A 15415-nucleotide genomic window follows, 5' to 3' on the forward strand; every position below is an offset into this window, starting at 1 on the left:
TTCGGGTCCCCATTGACTTCAATGGGGTTCAGGTTCTGGGTCAAGTTCTGGTCCCGAACTCGAACTTTTTTGTGAAGTTCGGCCGAACCCGTCGAACCCGAACATCCAGGTGTCCGCTTAACTCTAGTGTAGAGTTTACCACCCACATCTCGCTGTGACATTATCAACCACCACAAACTGTCATTTTTTGTTTGTGTCAGTGAGGCTATGGATCCAATCGCTGCACTGGCTAGACAATTACAGGGTCTGTCTATAGAGGTAGCTAACCTCCAAGTATAAACGTATGGCTGACAAGAGACGTATGAATGGTACGGACCTGAGAGTGGGTGATTCTGTGTGGCTGTCCACAAGAAACATTAAGTTGAAAGTACCTTCTTGGAAGTCCAGTCCAAGGTTTATTGGTCCATATAAGAGCACTGCCATTATTAACCCGATATTCTTTCGTCTTGAACTTCCTCATGCTTTGAAAATTCATAATGTGTTTCCATAAGTCGTTGTTGAAGAGATATTTCAAACCTGTTGAGCCGTCCTCCTTTCCGTTCACGTCCTGTCATGGTTGACGGTAATCTGGAATTTCAGATCGCCAGGATAGTGGACTCCCGAATACTTCATAGATCCCTCCAGTATCTCGGTCACTGAAAGGGTTACAGACCAGAGGAGAGGATGTGGGTTCCAGAGGCTGACGTTAATGCTAGTCGTCTGGTGAAAGCCTTTCACAGAGCTTATCCCGGATAATGTCGGTCCGGGGTGTCCGGAGGCCACCCGTAGAAAGGTGGGTACTGTCACAGTCTCTCCGGTGACAGGGGTCAGAAGTTCTAAGAGATTGGCTGCACGTGATGTGATCTGACAGCCTCTTTGGTTTCTCTTGTTTCTGTGTTGTTGCTAGTTATGACCGCACCTGTTGTCTGAGATGTAGCTTAAGTGGTCATACCAACTCCTCTATTTAGTCTGGTCTCATCCATCATGCTATGCAGTTATTGCTCCTTTCTGGTTGTGGAAGTGCTGGTTTTTGGTTCTCCTCTGAGTTCCTGCTTGTCCGCGTACATCGGAGTTAAGTGTCTTTTTCCTATTTCTAGTTTGTGGTATTTCCATATCTTTTGGTATTAGGCCTGAGGGAGTCTTCTGTTCCTTCAGCTGGGTAAGGAACAGATCATCTTTTGCCCTGACACTATTTCCAGGGCCCTTAGGGTCAGATGGGGCTCTATGTTCCTGCATATGAACATTCCTACAATCAAGGTCTGTTTATACTGATAGTAGTCAGGGCTCGGTTTAGGGATTCACTAGGTGGTGACCTTTCCCTAGTTTCCAGGCCTAGTACCTTTTTCCTTTCCTTCTGTGTTCGGTGTGGAGTTTACCACCCACACTGCGCCATGACATGATTGTTTCCTACATTGAGAAGTGAGGTGTTTATTTGCAATAAGCAATATTTGTTGTGTGTTTTATATTTACTATATATATATATATATATATATATATATATATATATTCACTATAGACTTTACTGTAGCATCTGGCTACACAAAACGTGTAAAACAAATGGGATTAAAACCACTCCAAAATATTTAGAAATTGTTCGTCACACTGTTTATATTTAAACCATTTTCATAGTACAAAACATAAAAAGCATGTGGGTGGTTTCACACACACATACACACACACACACACACACATACACACAAACACAAGCGCACACAAAACCCAGATTTTTTGGCAGTTTTTAGATCATTTTTTTAGCCAAAACTAGAAGTAAATTCAAAGGAACAAGAGATATAAAGGAAGGACCTCTCGCTTTCCTGCGCGATCAATTCCTGGCTTTGGTGGGAAAAAAAAGATCAAAAACTGTCAGGAAAACTCTGTTTTTATACAGTTTCTTTTAATTTTTTCCCCCAAAAAATCAATGGGGGTTAATATTACAAATCAGACAGGTCATACCAAGAAGAAAATTGCATACTCTACAGTATGTGGTTCACAACCACAGACAGGGAATCTAAATTCTATTCAGTTACTGTATACATCTAACATCTGGCTGTTATTTTTGTGGCTGTGATGTGAACAAATCATTTGAATCTAATTTGACCCTAGCGTGTGTTGTGTGTGGAGTTGGACGCCTATATGGCAACTAGTGTTAAGCTTATCAAGCTCCACAAAGTGGAATTTGATCTGAATTTTAGGGGAAAATTCAATTTGCAGAAAAGCTGAATTTCCTCGTGCTTTGTGGTAGAGAATCGACTCTGAATGGCGGTTAAAATAAAAATAAAAAATCATACTTACTTCATCCGTTGAGTGCAAAGAGCCGGCCACCTCCATCTTGTTCAAAGATCTCACACGAAATCCCGTGCTTGGCGACGTATGATGTCACCACACCAGCTGATGTGATGACGTCATCATGGGCCGTGCAAGATTTTGTGCTAGATCTTCAATCATGATAGTGGCTGCCGGCTCTTCATGCTCAAATGGATGATGTAAGTCTGATTTTATTATCTGAGAGTTACAATGATGGGGAGCGCCACAATTGCAGCTCTGTGTCATTGCACCACTACTTACAAAGAAATGCGCTTCATGACTAAGTAATTTGTCACAAAGCAAATTTTTTTGTCAAATTCAGCGAAGCAGTCAGATGGAATTATTCAATACTTCGCTCATCTCTAATGGCAACCATTGACTTCCCATGGAGTTGCGCCAGCTACAACAACTCTCTCCACACTTTGAGTCCTGAGAGAAAAGTACATTAGAAATGAGTGTCATTCATTCCTTATTTTTTATTTTTTTACTTAGAGATTAAATGCCTCAATCAAAAGTGTTTGGATATATAATTTTAATTTTTTGTCATTATTAGTTTATATGGAGAAAAATGGACCATAGAGCAAATATTAAACCTAATGATGGTCCATCACAGGTGAATTAATATTTGACAAAGGCTCATAGTAGCCGAAACGCGTCACTTACCACTTGTATGTGACCATTAAAATCACTTGAAAATTACTACCAGAGCGAGTGCCGGTCCTTTCTATACAAGTACGTGCGGACCTTCCCTGGACACGCGCACCGCATCACTGACAGCGGAGTGCCGCCTGTATCTTCTTTGGAGGTGAATTAATAACGTCAGGAAATGCAACATGTAAATTTACTCATTATGAGACATGGAATGAAATCTGACAAAATCCCAGCGGTTCATTATCTGTCTGGAGGTTGTAAATAAAACATTATACCTGAAAATCTTATATTAGAATTTCAGTATAATATGAGATTTTGCCAATGGCAAGAAAAGCCATTCATATCTGCCAAGTCAGCCTTGATATTTGGAAATATATCAAAATGGTATAATGATTTGGCAGCCAATCAAATGAGCCCCATCTGTTAACACCATTCCCTTATCCTCAGAAAAGAAAGTTATCATACAATTACTGAGTAATATGTGTTTTTATGTGTCTCATACATAACAGAGTATAGCTTTACAGCTTCTACGCCCTGAATTATTACAAGCTGACACGTTTAATGCTCCTCTAATAATTCCTGAAAACGTATGCATCTTTAAAGAATTACTAAGCAGCAATTGGTTCACAGGTTCACTATGATATGACTAATTCTGCGGCAGGAAGCTTGTATTATTCATGCACAGGCTCCCAGCTCCGGTTATTCTTATTTAGTAATCTTAATGTGCCAGCCCAAAACAAACAAGCCTAGCTTCAATGAATCCCATTATTCACAGAGAAGAACCTTTGACAACTAGGTAAAGGAATGACATGAAGAAATGTCATCAAAGGTAGTCTTCAGCACTGCATTTTCTACAGGCCAAAGGCTTACTCCATGAAAAGCAGGTAGAAATGCTGCAGGAGATTGTCAGACATGTAAAGTGGAATTTGCTTTGGCATCTGTGTACTGTACTCTGCACTGATTTTGGGATTGAATCAAGGCTTCAGAAAAATAGCCCCTTAGGATGTTCAGTCAGACATTATATTAACATAAGCATCGCACTGTGATATGGATTTTAATACATTGTAAGGAAATGGAGGATGATGATAAAATAGATACAGATTTGGTTTCTATCTTTTAGAGAAATATGATTGCCTGTTATGGATCTGCAAAGCTCGTCTTGTATAATCTTGCATTATCATAAATAGTTCCATGTATGTGCCATTTTAAAGTATCAAAGGGAACCTGTCAGCAGGTTTTTGCATCCCTAACTACAGACAACATGAAATACTGACAGGCTCCATCATTACAATGAAGTATGTACTACACTGAAACGCGTCACAGTTTTCAATAAAGCGCTCCACCGGACATTTCTTTTTTCCTATATACAAATGAGACCTGTCTGTCAATCTGTGCCAGAAAGGAACTGCCCAACATACACTTCTTCCTGTCCCCGATCCCTTTTTAAAACTGTTATCTCTGAATAGAACCTTTCAGAATAAAATTTTCTTTGTAATGTGGGAGCCTTCAGTGTTACATGCCGCCTGAGATAGATAGATATTGAATTCATGACAAATTTTCCAAAAATGTATTGGTACATTTTTTGTAATTCGTTTTTTGTAATGTGGCCGCTATTTTAAGAGATAAAAAGAAGGCATCTTACACCAAAAAAGGATATGTTTAGACATTTTTTTAACCATTTTAACCAAGGTTTGGACATTTATAAAAAAAAAAAAAAAATAGTACATTGTGGACAATCAAATTACCCATACCTTGTATGTAGAGATGATTGAATTTTAAAAAAAATTGATTCGGTCGGTTCACAGAATTTTGGGAAAAAATTTGCTTCGATCCCAATTTATTTGCTGCGAATCACGTTAAAAAAGAACGGCTAATTCCTTGCTGCAGAGAGCCTTTATAGTGTGTAGAGCAATGTGCCTTGTAGTAACACGCATAGGGAGTCTGCTTTGGTAGTGAAATAATACTGTCAGTCAGTATGACATGCAGATGACAGGCGTCACTCTTAGAATCACTGCACACTTCACTTATTTGGGCAATCACGGGCCAAAACTGACCAAATAACTGAAGTATGAACTCAGCCTTACAGGTCGATGTAACGCCAAGAAGAAGTGCACTCCTTTAACACCGTCGTCAGCTGATTCCACGTAGATGTCTACAGAACCTGTTCTATTAAACGCTTATACAAGTAGAGCCCCCCAACAGAGTGGAGAGGGTGTAAGCAGTAAGTTTGTGTTGACGTCACTGATTATTTTGCCCTTCCTCTGATCCTTCAGAACAATAACCCCCAGAAAATGGTTCCTGTCTGTTGAGCATCTGCCTTCACTCGGTCAGCATTTGGTCAGTAATCCATCAGTATTGCTAATGCCCAAAAAAAAAATCTCACTTCACCACACAACAGCAAATACTTTTTTTGTGAAACTAATACACACAAAATGGGCTTTAGAACATATAACTGCACCACTGAACGGCAAATAGGCCCTTATTTTTTGCCACTAATACACGGCACAAAAGGCTTTAGAACATATAACTGCACCATTGAACGGCAAATATACACTGCTCAAAAAAATAAAGGGAACACTTAAACAACACAAGTCAATCACACTTCTGTGAAATTAAACTGTCCACTTAGGAAGCAAACACTGGGTGACAATCAATTTCACATGCTGTTGTGCAAAATGGGATAGACAACAGGTGGAAATTATAGGCAATTAGCAAGACAACCCCCAATAAAGGAGTGGTTCTGCAGGTGGTGAGCACAGACCACTTCTCAGTTCCTATGCTTCCTGGCTGATGTTTTTGGTCACTTTTGAATGCTGGCGGTGCTTTCACTCTAGTGGTAGCATGAGACGGAGTCTACAAACCCACACAAGTGGCTCAGGTAGTGCAGCTTATCCAGATGGCACATCAATGCGAGCTGTGGCAAGAAGGTTTGTGTCTGTCAGCGTAGTGTCCAGAGCATGGAGGCGCTACCAGGAGACAGGCCAGTACATCAGGAGACGTAGAGGAGGCCGTAGGAGGGCAACAACCCAGCAGCAAGGACCGCTACCTCCGCCTTTGGCAAGGAGGAACAGGAGGAGCACTGTTAGAGCCCTGCAAAATGACCTCCAGCAGGCCACAAATGTGCATGTGTCTGCTCAAACGGTCAGAAACAGACTCCATGAGGGTGCTATGAGGGCCCGACGTCCACAGGTGGGGGTTGTGCTTACAGCCTAACACCGTGCAGGATGTTTGGCATTTGCCAGAGAACACCAAGATTGGCAAATTCGCCACTGGCGCCTTGTGCTCTTCACAGATGAAAGCAGGTTCACACTGAGCACATGTGGACAGACGTGACAGAGTCTGGAGACGCCGTGGAGAACGTTCTGCTGCCTGCAACATCCTCCAGCATGACTGGTGTGGCATTTCTTTGAGGGCCGCACAGCCTTTTGTGTTCCCTTTATTTTTTTGAGAAGTGTATTTTACTTTTGCCACTATTACATGACAAAAAGGGCTTCTTTTCATTTCTTTTTACACTTATACACACCACAAAAGGCTTTAGAACATATAACTGCACCGCTGAACGGCATATATATTTTTCTTTTGCCACTAATATACGCCACAAAAGGCTTTAGAACATATAACTGCACCGCTGAACGGCAAATATATTTTACTTTTTCTACTTATACACGCCACAATAGGCTTATATAACTGCACCGCTGAAAGGCAAATATATTTTACTTTTGCCGCTAATACATGCCACAGAAAGCTTTAGAACATATAACTGCACCCCTGAACAGCAAATATATTTTACTTTTGCCACTAATACACAACAATAAGGGCTTTAGAACATAGAACTGCACCGCTGAACGGCAAATATATTTTTCTTTTACCACTAATACACGCCACAAAAGGCTTTAGAACAAATAACTGCATCGCTGAACAGCAAATATATTTTTCTTTTTCCACTAATACACGCCACAAAAGGCTTTAGAACATATAACTGCACCGCTGAACAGCAAATATATTTTACTTTTGCCACTAATACACACCACATAAGGCTTTAGAACATATAACTTCACAGCTTAACAGCAAATATATTTTTATTTTGACACTAATACACAACAAAAAGTGCTGTAATTTTAGCACTTCACCACACAACAGCTAATAAGCCCTTTTTCCCACTAATACAAGCCAAAAAATGCTTTAGAACATATAACTGCACCGCACAAGGGCAAATTAGACATAGAAATATTTACTTGTAATAAACCCTTCTAATGGCTGTAACACCCCAATAACAAGAACGGTTTGCTGGAATTACAGAGCTGTATAATGGCAATTTGTGTCCCCAGTCAGTGCAGCAAGGTTTAATAGGATTGTTCCTTTTACCCTGACTTAACCCTGTTCAACATAAATGCTGTGGAATGATTCCTCCCTATCCTTTCCCTACACCTTGAATAATCTTTCCCTGCACTTGTAAATGTTTTTTTTTTTTTTTTTAGCACAATGACGTTTTTTCTAGCACTGTCCCTAGAGCTTGCTGACATCTCTCTTTTTCTGCACTTAGTACACTGGAAAATGGCTGAATCCAAGATGGCTGAGGCTATTTATAGGGCTTTGACATCACAGGGCTGGCTGACTGCTAATTGGCTGCATGCATGGCATTATGGGTGATCCCGCCTTCCCAGAGTTTCTTGCTCCATGTCCTCACATGTGCAGCAGCCATTTTAGGAAAAAATGTGATTCATTACCACGAAGCGTGAGGAAATTCATATTCGGTGCAAATCAAATTTTTCCCCAAAATTTGGATTGAACTCCACTTCGTCATCTTCGATTCACTCATCCTTGTATGTCATGTCACTTTGACATTACTGATGCTTTTAAGAAACTTGAAAGGGGTTGCATACAGTCCAAGGAGATGTCAGAATGTCATACATGACATTTTAGGGCAATAGAGGTACTTTTAATTTGGGCCAAATATTTTTTAGACCATATTGAATCTCAAGGCCAATTCTGTTTTAGGAAGTTCACACTAGCTCTCAAGTTACTTGTAAAGCAGGAGTGCACAATGTTTTCTGGGTGGGGGCCACACACTGTCATAAGGAACCAACGTCAAGGGGTGAAAATAAAATTTTAAAGTGTATTAACAACTGAAATACTGTTTTTATGGTATATTGAACATACAGTATATATCATTAATGTCTAGTTTCACATCTAGGGAGAATCCATGACAAATACACGTGAGCAGCCACAAGACATGTACATACATGTTTGTTACCAGATACTTTAGGCCGCACAGAATTGTATCAAGGGCCACATGTGTCCCCGGGCTGCTGGTTGTGTACCCCTGCTGTAAAGATTCTGCACAATAGTATAGCCAACTATTGTACTGTAGATCATTGTTCCCAAACACACATTTGACTCGATCATTATTTCAGTCTCCAAGGACGTCATAGCATTAGTAGAACTTGGTATCTAGGTCAAAACTATATTACTAGCAGTTAATATGAGGTTAAGATCTCTTTGATTCAGTAGCTTATGAATTTTAAAAGGTTGGGAGCCTCAGCTGTTAAAGCTAAGATTTGGATCGAACGTAGCATATATTACTTCTTAATATAGCATATTTACTTGACATCCCCACATTGCCAGAAATAATTTTAAAGAGTAGCCACATGTTGATAACCTGAAATTACCTTTGGCTAATAATTAACTTACCAATAGAATTACTTATATCATGTAAACAGTACAAGGTAGATCAGGATGCTTCACACTTGCATAGAGTATACTGTACATGTGGCAGTACAGAAGACTTGGATAAGATTCTGTTCTCACTTCCATTAAAAAGATCTGTTCATCCTTCTGTTTTTGTCACCAAAGTGGGAATGGATCCCAGAAATAAGAATGCTTCCTTTAAGAACATTTATTTAATCTAATTTATGTATTTAAGGGGAACTTGAACCACTACTACTCGAACAAGCAGCATGAAATCCCAAAAGGGATTTTCATGACAGCAAACAATTGGGGAGATTTATCAAGACCTGCATTTGCTACACCGGTCTTGATACTCCCTGTGCCACTGGAGGACGCCCTAAATTTATAGAGGCGAATGCCTCGTCATAAATAAAATGCATCCTCCTGCATTGATATTGAGCTAGCATATGTTTCCGTCCTCATTTACACCAGAAAACTAGCGTAAATCAAGATCAATGTTCAGCAATGGTCCTCTCCTACTTCGATCTTACCAAGTCCTCTGAAATTCCCTGCAATTGTCAATACATTTAGTTGTACACCAGTTTCTGGCAAATGGGGCATAAAAAATAATGCTTTACTGTAAAGTTTTACTCTGAAATACTGTGGCATTCCAGAGGAAACATAGTTTCCAAAATTAGCTTTCCCATACCTTGCTGGGCTTAAAGAGGACCTGTCACCACAAAATATGGTGCAATCTGCAGGCAGCATGTTATAGAACAGCAGAAGCTGAGCAGATTGATATATAGTTTTGTGGGAAAACATACAATAAAACTTGTAATGTATTAATTTAAATCTGTCTCTGATGGCATTCTCTATGTAAGTGTGTATACAGAGATAGCTGTCAGTCACTGAGCGTTCTCTGTGTAAATGTATATAGCGATAACTGTCAGTCACTGATAGCTGTACACGGGGAGGTGTTATCAGTGATTGATAGCATTCTCTGCGTAAGTGTGTATACATAGATAACTGTCAGTCACTGATAGTTGTAAGTGGGGAGATGTTATCAGTGATTAATAGCATTCTCTGTGTAAGTGTGTATACAGACATAGCTGTCAGTCACTGATAGCTGTACATAGGGGTGGTGTTATCAGTGATTGATAGCATTTTCTGTGTAAGTGTGTATATAGAGATAACTGTCAGTCACTGATAGTTGTACATATGGGAGGTGTTATTAGTTACTGATAACATTCTCTGTGTAAGTGTGTATACATAGATAACTGTCAGTCACTGACAGCTATACATGGGGGCAGGGCCGTCTTTAATATTGATTGGACCCTGGGCAAAAATTTACTTGGGCCCCCTGGATCCCGCCTTCCCACACCTTAGCAGGAAATCACGCCCTCCACTACAACTCACACACAAAAAATCCACAAATCTGGTAGAGTCCAGTGAATGACTGTAAATACTTTCAGTTCTGAAGACTCCAGCAGCTCAGGATCAGTGCTCTGGGCAGCTGGGCTCAGGCTGGAAGTGGGCACCGCTCTGCAGGAAGGAGACCAGGGCTCGGCTCACCCTAGTGTTACAGTGCACCCCAGCACCCCACAGTATGCAGTATAGCACCCTATAAAATACAGCACCACACAGTATGCATTATAGCACCCCACACTATACAGTACCCCACAGTATATAGTAGAGCAGTATAGCAGTCCACAGTATACAACACCTCACATTATACAACACCTCACTGTATACAGCACCCCAAACTATACACGATACAGCCCCCCACACTATACAGTACAGCAGTATAGCACTCCACACTATACCGCACCCACAGTATACAGTACAGCAGTATAGCACTCCACAATATACAGCACACCACACAGTATATAGGCCCCCACACAGTATACAGCCCCCCCACACAGTATACAGCCCACCACACAGTATAAGGCCCCCACACAGTATACAGCCCACCACACAGTATACAGCCCACCACACAGTATAAGGCACCCACACAGTATACAGCCCACCACACAGTATAAGGCCCCCACACAGTATACAGCCCACCACACAGTATACAGCCCACACAGTATACAGGCCCCCCACAGTATACAGCCCACCACACAGTATACAGCCCATCACACAGTATAAGGCCCCCCACAGTATACAGGACCCCCCACAGTATACAGCCCACCACACAGTATACAGCCCCCACAGTATACAGCCCCACACAGTATACAGCCCACCACACAGTATACAGTCCCACACAATATACAGCCCCCACAGTATACAGGCCCCCACACAATATACAGCACCCCACTATACAGTAGTTTACAGTATATTAACATAACAGCCCCTGTCACCTTTTTCTGATGTATTCTTCACACAAAAAAGCTCCACAGTTAACTTCTGCAACACTCCTGCTAGGACCTGTGATGACCTCATAGAGATGTGACCAGTAATTGCTAGGTTACTGGTCACATGGTGATGATGTCATTAAGGTCCTAGATCACAACGTTAAAGTACACAGACAGCTTGACACCCGGGGCAGTAACTAACAGGGCTCAAAAGGCAGCTGCCTTGGGCCCCCCAGGAGCAACTGGGCCCGGGGCAGCTGCACCTTTTGCCCCTTGGTAAAGACGACCCTGCATGGGGGAGGTGTTATTAGTGATTGATAGCATTCGCTGTGTAAGTGTGTATACAGTATATACTAAGCTGTCAGTGACTGATAACTCAGAAAAAGTTAAGACTTAAATATATAAATTACAGGTTTTGCTGAATCTTTCCCGTTCCGTTTACCTTTTATTTAACATTTATTTAATCTGGTACCTTGTTGGTGACATAAAAATTGAGACTGGATCAGGACAGCACCTTCCATTTTCATTTTGTTCTGTTTTCTATCTGCTTTGTATTGTTCCATTGTCTGTCTCTCTTATTATTTTCCTTATGGAAACTCTTTTAAATTCCATTTGCAGTTCGTAATGATTAACAGTTTATTGTTGTGATCATATAATATTACTTATTTTTTAACAATAGTAATATTATACTTTTATGTTTTTTTTATATTTCTGTTGATATTTAGTTGTATTCTCTAGATTCTCACCACCAGAACTACAATATGTAACAATACAACTGAAAAGGGTGTACAGCTTCCCTTCCCCCTTTCAGATAATATTATATTGTCTCAAGAGATTCTTGTTTCTATTCCACACTCCATTGTAAATGTACTATGATTGAAGCATACATTTTAACAACAACCAAGCATATGGGCATACTTCCTTTGGGACCTTTATTCAACACCTCAATTATGTTTTGAGAAAGGAAGATTTAACAGCTATTGACAGGGACCAAATGTTTGTATTCTCAAACAATTGGACTGTTTGGTTGCTTTTTAGAGATTAATATGAGGTAACCATGAAGGCAGCTCTCTGCTTTTAGCTGTGTTCACATCCCATTTTTATCCCACGTTTAACATATACACATGACGTATACGTTAAACAGATGCCTGAGATGGATGCCACACAGTAGCATCCATCACCATAGGGTTCTATTGTAAATTAAAAAAAAAATCTGTTAGCATATAATAAACTTTTGTTGGGACTGGACTGCAGCATGGAAAATCTGAGTGTACTCCAGTTTTGCATCCTTTTTTTCCCAATTCTCCAAAACATGATGTGACCAGCCCCTTAGCTGTGAACAGCAATTCAGAGATTTGCTTTATAGCAACCCAATGAACACAAGAAATCTCAGTCGGAAAATGACTGATTGACCCCATGTTAGGATGTTTTAGCCATGTTCTGTGACAGAGAAGATGATCGTTAGAGATGAGCGAATTGAAGGTGATGAAGAGGAATTTGATCCGAATTTCAAGAAAAATTTGATTTGCCACGAATCCAAATTTCCTTGCGCTTGGTGAAAACGAATCGCAATTTTTACTAAAATGGCGGCTACAATGGCGGCTACACATGTGAGGACATGGGGCAAGGAACTCTGGTAAGGCGGGCTGACCCATAATGCCATGCATGCAGCCAATCAGCAGCCAGCCCTGTGATGTCACAGCGCTATAAATACGGCGGCCATCTTAGAGTCAGACATTTTCCAGCATTCAGAGTGCAGGGACAGACGTGAGAAGGCACTAGGGACAGCAATAAGAAAAACCTCATTGTGAAAAAAAAACAGAAAAAACTATTTATAACTGAAGGGAAAGGATAGGGAGGAATCATTTAACAGCATCATAGTGCTTGGTGCTTAGTGCCTAGTGCTCTGAAGTCACTTGGGACAGTGCTAGAAAAACCTCATTGTGCCAAATCCAAATAGCCACTATATAGCTCTGGCATTCTGGCAATTTGTTCTTGTTATTGGGGTACAAGTGCTATGTTGAAAAACCTTCAGTGGCTTATATCTGTGGAAAAAGAAAAATATATACGAATTTAATTTCTGCAGTTATTAGTGTTGAAAAAGTTTAGTGGCCTATTACAGTACAAAAAGGAAAAATATATACGCATTTCACTTCTGCAGTTATATGTGGTAAAAGCATTCAGTGTCCTATTTCAGTACAAAAAGGAAAAAATATACGTACTTCACTGTTGCATTTATTTGTGAAAGAGTTTAGTGACCTATTTCAGTACAAAAATGGAAAAATATATATGCATTTTACTTCTGCAGTTATATGTGGTGAAAGGGTTCAGTGTCCAATTTCAGTACAAAAAGGAAAAAATATACACACTTCACTATTGCATTTATTTGTGAAAGAGTTTAGTGGCCTATTTCAGTACAAAAAGGAAAAATATATATGCATTTCACTTCTGCAGTTATATGTGGTGAAAGGGTTCAGTTTCCTATTTCAGTACAAAAAGGAAAAAAAATATACGCACTTCACTGTTGCACTTATTTGTGAAAGAGTTTAATGGCCTTTTTCAGTGCCAAAAAGGAAAAATATATACGCATTTCACTTCTGCAGTTATATGTGGTGAAAGGGTTCAGTGTCCTATTTCAGTACAAAAAGGAAAAAATATGCGCACTTCACTGTTGCATTTATTTGTGAAAGAGATTAGTGGCCTATTTCAGTACAAAAAGGAAAAAATATATACGCACTTCACTTCTGCAATTATATGTGGTGAAAGCGTTCAGTGTCGTATTCCAGTACAAAAAGGAAAAAATATATGCACTGCACTGTTGCATTTATTTGTGAAAAAGTTTAGTGGCCTATTTTAGTACAAAAAGGAAAAATATATACGCATTTCACTTTTACAGTTATATGTGGTGAAAAGGTTTAGTGTCCTATTTCAGTACAAAAAGGAAAAGAATATACACACTTCACTGTTGCATTTATTTGTGAAAAAGTTTTGTGGCCTTTTTCAGTACAAAAAGATACAAAATATATGCACTTCACTGGTGCATTTATTTCTGCTAAAAGCGTTTAGTGGCCTATTTTAGTACAAAAAGAAAAATATATTCTCAGTTCACTTCTGCAGTTATATGTGTTGAAAGCGTTTACTGGCCTATTTCAGTACAGCAAGAAAAATATATACGCACTTCACTGGTGCATGTATTTCTGCTAAAAGCGTTTACTGGCCTATTTCAGTACAAAATGAAAAATATATTCTCAATTCACTTCTGCAGTTATATGTGTTGAAAGCGTTTACTGGCCTAATTCAGTACAGAAAGAAAAAAATATACGCACTTCACTGGTGTACTTAATTGTGGCAAAAGCGTTTAGTGGCCTATTTCAGGACAGAAAGAAAAATATATATGCACTTCACTGGTGCAGTTATTTGTGGCAAAAGCGTTTAGTGGCCCATTTCAGTACAAAAAGAAAAATATATTCTCAGTTCACTTCTGCAGTTATATGTGTTGAAAGCGTTTAGTGGCCTATTTCAGTACAGAAAGAAAAAAAGATACGCACTTCACTGTTGCAGTTATTTGTGGCAAAAGTGTTTAGTGGCCTATTTCAGTACCGAAATAAAAATATATACAACTTTACTAGTGCATTTATTTCCGCTAAAAGCGTTTACTGGCCTATTTCAGTACAAATAGAAAAATATATTCTTAGTTCACTGGTGCACTTATTTGTGGCAATAGCGTTTAGTAGCCTATTTTAGTACAGAAAGAAAAATATATACGCACTTCAATTGTTGCTATTATTTGTGGCAAAAGCGTTTAGTGGCCTATTTCAGTACAGAAAGAAAAATATATTCGTCGCTTTTAGGAGTGTTTTAATTTGCTTTTAATTTATTTAGTTTAGCTAAAAGTATGTGAGACAGAAAAGTGCCAGGCTATGCAAAGAGGAGGTGAAGAGGCCTAAATGTTTCTTGCACAGGCAGTGGTCACAGCAGAGTAAGGGGGCGTGGCAGCAGGAGTCGCAGAGAGAGGCCTGAGCTCCCGGTGTCATCTAGTGGGCGTGTCTTGAAAAGCAACCCAGCAGTTCTTGATTGGTTAACTCAGTCATCCACTTCATCCCAAGTGACATCAGACACCCTCAGCCAACAGCCGATTGGTTTGTCAGACACAACCCTTAGTTAGAATGGCCCGGAAGCAGGCCCTGTGCCCTCACCTGTCCTCAACCTGCCTCTGTCCTTTACTGTTCCCTCAGCCAGAGAAGTTATGTATGCTGTGGGCTCAGCTCCACTATACAGCGACTAGAGGACTGTCAGCAGCGAAGACATCCGCCACTTCCTCTGATAGGCGGGCAAGTAGTGATGAGGAGAGTGGCGTGGGAGGTGGTGATGTGAGTGGTCAGGCTCCAAACCCAGAGACCGTTGAGGGGGACATCATTGACGTGCAGACACTACTCGATGATAATGAAGCTGATCGCACT

The sequence above is a fragment of the Bufo bufo genome, chromosome 4, assembly GCF_905171765.1.
Source record: "Bufo bufo chromosome 4, aBufBuf1.1, whole genome shotgun sequence".
NCBI classification, from domain to species: Eukaryota; Metazoa; Chordata; class Amphibia; order Anura; family Bufonidae; genus Bufo; species Bufo bufo.